Source organism: Pecten maximus, chromosome 16 (assembly GCF_902652985.1).
Source record: "Pecten maximus chromosome 16, xPecMax1.1, whole genome shotgun sequence".
Taxonomy (NCBI): Eukaryota; Metazoa; Mollusca; class Bivalvia; order Pectinida; family Pectinidae; genus Pecten; species Pecten maximus.
In genome coordinates this window covers 7,921,288-7,928,182 of record NC_047030.1, presented here as the reverse complement: position 1 = coordinate 7,928,182, position 6,895 = coordinate 7,921,288, and positions in this window count along the sequence as shown.

The window sequence follows — 6,895 nt, the reverse complement described above, 5'->3', positions numbered from 1 at the left end:
CAAAATTAATATATTTTTATTTTAATATTCACAGCAATTCCCCCCATCCAAATCGCCACATCAAGTGTTAAAAGCTACATCCGTCTGACCCAATATGGATATGTTTATCAGCCGGAGCAGGACTGTCTCGCATACTTTACGTTCCAGGTGAAAGCTTGTCATGATGCACATGTGGCACTTTTCAACAGTACTGGAGAACCTTCCACATACAATATTGTTCTTGGTGGTTGGGGAAATGGCAAGTCAAGATTAAGAACTTGGTCGTCCTATTCCGTTTATAATTTCGAGAGCAATATAGTGGATTGTAACGTCTACAAGAGTTTCTGGGTATCCTGGCGGAACAACGTTATATCGGCAGGGCGTGGCAACTCATTCAATGTTGGCACGTTATTGTCACTTACTGACCAACATCCAAACGAAATACGATATGTTGGAATTTCGACAGGATTCGGTGCTTCGGGTGAATGGAAGATACCAAATGAACGTAAGAATCTCGCATACGGGAAATGTATTATTGTATATCCTCAGTTTAATTCTCTTATTTAGATTGTTACTGCATTTAAAATAGGATTGGTGAAACACGTGCATCATAAGCTTTTAAAATCTTAATAATTAATATAATATGATTGTTTTACGAAATACTAGTTCAAAGTACAGTCTCGTTTGTACAGCTTTGCATTCAATTGGAAACTGAAAGGATTATCGTTTGCATATATATATATATTGTATATATAGGTATATATGTTAGCAGTTTTCTCTGATATGACGAAATATAACTACATGTATTTGAAGATATTTTACATGTACATTTATATCTGGGGTGATGTTGCAAATTTATGTCTTACTGGGAATTAAAGACGAGGAATTATCTTTTCAATATTTTTATATTTCAGGCCCACCACTGCACTGCTATCAATATGTCCAATGGTCTGTTAAACCAGGATATCAGAACACAAACATGACAGCCAACATCACGTGGTCTGTGACAGCCGATAACCTCGGACAGTGTGCTGTGGCCTGTAAACGAAATAATGCGTGCGTGTCCTTTGTATATAACAACGAAACAAATGTGTGTCAAGGTCACGGGCTAAAGTTCCAAAGCATCGCCGAAGGTCAAGGTCACACAGAGAAGGGAAGTCATTACTTCACCAAGCCGTAAATTTGTAGGCCTATGTATAGGAAAACATCGAAAACTAAACATTAGTCAAGATAATTGGCAGTTCGAGGCCCGTAAGGCAAAGGCACCCCACAACAGTTATTGGCGGTGTTTCAATTAAACACTGACTTGTTTTCTAAATAACGTAAATCCTCTTCACATCCTTATGCTTTTACATGATTTAAGGAAAATGAAGGAAAAACAACATACACGCTATATCATATATCACTCTACAAAATGTGATCAAGGATGTTACAGAAACCGAGAGAAACGAAGAAACCTATGACTGTATGTTACTGTTTTTTCTATCTGTTTATTTATTAGATGATTTGAATCACAGCAATAGACGTCTGTCTTAAGTTGTACACTTAAAGCAACTCTAACTGTAGATTCCATACCAGAGCCTATATCAAAAATTTACATTTTGTGTAGTATATCATTTGTATTTGTGTTCCATATTTCAATATTAATGATCTAATTGTATCATTTATAATGTATAATTATCCATTAATATTCTAGAGCTCAGAATTTATATCATATATTTTATAACTGTATTGTAAAATACCACTTGCATTCAATATTGTGTAGTAATTGATTTATTCTAAAACATTCTTCCTGTGTTCTATATATCCATTCGTATTCTTTAACTGTGCTGTGCTGTTTCACAGTGCTGTGTCATTATTATACGGCTTAACTGTACGATTTTGTTATTACAATAATCAAGTAAACCAAACCGATCAGCTTCACTTGGGAAGGAGACAACGTATTTCTATTGAGGAGGAGTCAATCACACCATACACATGTAGATTTGGATATGTTTTGATATAAATGTTTAACAAAACAACACAATTACTAGTCAATTTTCGTCCTAGGCTTCCCTGTGCTGTGATTGCATGTTCGTCCATCGTTCTTTTTGTTGGCGCCCACACTTCGCTGTGGTATGATTACGTGTTCCTCCAGTATTTCGCTGTGTTGTAATTACGTGTTCCTCCAGTATTTCGCTGTGTTGTAATTACGTGTTCCTCCAGTATTTCGCTGTGGTGTGATTACGTGTTCCTCCAGTATTTCGCTGTGTTGTAATTACGTGTTCCTCCAGTATTTCGCTGTTTTGAAATTATGTGTTTCTCAAGTATTCTCCCTGTTGTAATTTCATGTTCCTCCAGTATTTCGCCGTAGTGTAATTACGTGTTCCTTCAGTACTTCGCTGTGGTGTAATTACATGTTCCTCCAGTACTTAGCTGTGTTGTAATTACGTGTTCCTCCAGTATTTCGCTGTGTTGTAATTGCGTGTTCCTCCAGCATTTCGCTGTGTTGTAATTGCGTGTTCCTCCAGCATTTCGCTGTTTTGTGATTACGTGTTCCTCCAGTATTTCGCTGTGTTGTAATTACGTGTTCCTCCAGTATTTCGCTGTGGTGTGATTACGTGTTTCTCCAGTATTTCGCTGTGTTGTAATTGCGTGTTCCTCAAGTATTTCGCCCTGTTGTAATTTCGTGTTCCTCCAGTATTTCGCTGTAGTGTAATTACGTGTTCCTCTAGTACTTCGCTGTTGTGTGATTACTTGTTCCTCCAGTATTTCGCTGTGTTCTGATTTCTTGTTCCTCCAGTATTTCACTGTGTTGTAATTTCGTGTTCCTCTAGCATTTCGCTGTGTTGTAATTGCGTGTTCATCCAGTATTTCGCTGTTTTGTAATTACGTGTTCCTCCAGTACTTCGCTCTGTTGTAATTGCGTGTTCTTCCAGCATTTTGCTGTGTTGTAATTGGGTGTTCATCCAGCATTTCACTGTGTTGTAATTACGTGTTCCTCTAGTACTTCGCTGTGTTGTAATTACGTGTTCCTCTAGTACTTCGCTGTGTTGTAATTACGTGTTCGTCAAGTATTTAGCTGTGGTGTGATTACGTGTTCTTCCAGCATTCCGCTGTGTGGTGATTACGTGTTCCTCCAGTATTTAGCTGTGTTCTGATTTCGTGTTCCTCCAGTATTTCGCTGTGTTGTAATTACGTGTTCCTCCAGTATTTCGCTGTTGTTGTATTTACGTGTTCCTCCAGTACTTCGGTGTGTTGTAATTACGTGTATCTCCAGTATTTCGCTGTGATGTAATTACGTGTTCCTCCAGTAATTCGCTGTTCTGTAATTACGTTTTCCTCTAGTACTTTGCTGTTTTGTAATTACGTGTTCGTCCAGTATTTAGCTGTGGTGTGATTACGTGTTCCTCCAGTATTTCGCTGTGTTGTAATTACGTGTTCCTTTAGTACTTCGCTGTTTTGTGATTACGTGTTCCTCCAGTATTTCGTTGTGTTGTAATTACGTGTTCCTCCAGTACTTCGCTGTGGTGTAATTACGTGTTCCTCCAGTATTTCGCTGTTTTGTAATTACGTGTTCCTCCAGTACTTAGCTGTGGTGTGATTACGTGTTCCTCCAGTACTTCGCTGTTGTAATTACGTGTTCCTCCAGTACTTCGCTGTGTTGTAATTACGTGTTCTTTCAGTACTTCGCTGTGTTGTAATTACGTGCTTCTCCAGTTCTTCGCTGTTTTGTAATTACGTGTTCCTCCAGTATTTCGCTGTGGTGTGATTACGTGTTTCTCCAGTATTTCGCTGTGTTGTAATTATGTGTTCCGAGGTGTTATTTATATACTCTCGAGGGATTTGATTTCGCTAAATTTGCGGTCATTGAACCACATACAACAAACTTGTACCAGTATTTAGAAATATATTTGCTTCTTCTCTGATAATATTTGTATAATGTTAACTAGTTTCGAAGATACATACAACAAACTTGTACCAGTATTTGAAGTAGGATGTTAACAAAGCTTGGTTGCATGAAATTTACCCGCAAACAACAGAACCAGAACAGACGTAATCGTATGCATAACAATTTTACTATATATTTCATTTATTTTGACAAATTGTCGATGCAAACTTATACCTTTTTTCTCTTTGGATATTATTGGAATTTCACACAAATATAGAAATATGTAAACTTCTTCCTCTGATAATACTTGTATAATGTTAACTAGTTGATTTTTAAAGATATTATACCCACAATACTAAATTTCTAGCGATGTCTTCATTATGAAAGCATAAAGAACAAAACAACGTCTCACTTTTGTTACTCTACATAAAGCACAGCGAGATGCTGCAACAATAATTGGGGAATAACTAAATAATATCTACTATCGTATGGAATTAAAAAAAATCCACTGAAAATCTAAATTATTCAAAATGTGTCTAAATGAATGAAATATCTACATATATATATATATATATACAGACCCGTGTACGTTCGCAGTTCCGATTTAAGCGTAGCGTTTCCGTAGCACTTCCGTAGCATTACCGTATCACTTCCGTACCATTTCCGTATCACTACCGTAGTATTACCGTACCATTTCCGTAGCACTTCCGTAGCATTACCGTATCACTTCCGTACCATTTCCGTATCACTACCGTAGCATTACCGTACCATTTCCGTAGCACTTCCGTAGCATTACCGTACCATTTCCGTAACATTTCCGTAGCGTTTGCGTCCACTTACCGTAGCATTACCGTAGCATTTGCGTTTACCTATTTTCACTCGCTGACCATCTCATAAACTTTCGGAAGAAAATTTTGCGGAGTGTATTTTTTATCGAAACGAAATTTAGTTAAATATACTTACCGAACGTCACTTAAGCATAGTAGCGACAGCAAATAATTTAATAAGGAGGTGAGAATTAAATATATATGGTTATACATCTTTCTGTATCTTTGTTTAGAAAAAATAACACTCTCTCAAAAAACAAGTCAAGTCACATGGTCCATCGATCTTAGTGTGATACAAAAATGGCGGATCCTAGTATAGTAGTCGACGCATTACGATGGAAACGAAGATGAAGATCGTGTCAAATAAACAATATTTCCTTTACCGTGCTATAGTCAAACCTTTAAAACAGTTCCATGTAATATGCACTGGTCAGGCTACATGTATAGGGTACAAATGGTCCAGACAGTATCACACAGGTAAACTAGGGTAGTTAGACTTAATTGTCAGCGATGATACAAACAACACAGCATGTTGTACACTGGTCAACTAAAGGTACGGTATTATGTGGACCAAGTGATACTAGGTGTGAAAGGCAACTTTTGTTGCCGAGAATAATAAATTGACCTTAATATTTCCGGTTTCTAAAAGTTGTACAAATTCTCGCAAACTGAGGTTTTCTATAGTAGTACAGTTTGATAAAACGTTCTTCCACTTCCCGATACAACATTCACTCCATCAGACACCTTTCACTGTCGTTTCTACGAGTTCGCTTCGTCTAGGATCCGCTTTTTATAAGAACCAGATAATTTATTCAGAAACGGTCGATTATTTGTGAGCGTCAACCGTAGCATTACCGTAGCATTACCGTAGCACTTCCGTAGCATTTCCGTACCATTACCGTACCATTTCCGTACCATTTCCGTAGCATTACCGTACCATTTCCGTAGCATTTCCGTAGCATTACCGTAGCATTTCCGTAGCGTTTGCGTTTAAGACGGAACAGCGAACGTACACGGGTCTGTATATATACAAATAAACAACAAGAGCTGCGAAAGCGCTCGGGACAAATCAGAAATGTTTTACTGTTTTTATTTTTAATATTTTCAACCAATTACAAGGACATACTATATATTTTACTTGTATATACCGGGTAGCTATATAAAATGGATATCAATCGTAAAACATGTAAACGTTTATAATTACGTTGTACACGATTTGGGGAATCCCCTTAGTACCGATGCGTTATACATAACCTAGCTAGGGATTTGGTGAACAGTGTTAAGAAACGTAATTCGGGCTCGGGGTCTAATTGTGAGTTGTTTTTACATGATTTGTACTGGTCAGAATATCCAATTACGTCCATTATTAACTGGACAGCCATGTCGGCACCAAGGAAACAGCAGCAGTGATGAAAATATTCCCCTCGCAGAAATAGCAAGACTAGACAGGGATCAGTTAGGATTATTTGTGAGTGATTTGGAGCCATCTGATTTCGATGGGTGGGAGTAGATTTGATCAGCAGTAAACGTGATTTGATATTCCGGTGGATGTACTGTGATGACGGACAATTACAATGTATGTTCATTTTTTGATTAAATTTTGTGAAAATCTGTATGTGTTCATATGCTTTTAATATATGTCGTATAGCCCGCAGTTTTCAATGGTTTTTGAAAACATTTCGTCAGATAGCCCGCTTCATCAGATAGCCCACAGAAGGCAATTTTCAATGTTTAAAATCGTATAGCCCGCGGGCAATACGCAAGAAATTACGGTAATATGAATATTACGTGTAGGAATACTTTGTCCTGGTTCTGTATATCCGACTGTGACAGATACCATCTATACACCATACTGATCCTCAATACATGTATTCCAATGTTTGTCATCAGACCCAGTCTCCTGAGAGTACATTGAACATTATTGAAAGATAATAAAAAGCATGATTTATTCGACCATACAGTGCTGTATGTTAAATTTTTCATCAGGTGTTTTAGTCGATACAATTTTATTGTTATAACTAATTTCCAATAAGGCAGAGGTATATGTTATATAGATGCATCATTGTTTCATGGAGTATTCTATTTCATGTTAGGAGATTCTTAGAAATGGTTCATTATTGATTGAATTTTAAGTTTGTTGTTAATGGTGATCATTCGCCCACATAATAATACACCGGGAAAATATCAAATTTAAAACCAAACTAGTTTTTTCTTCCAG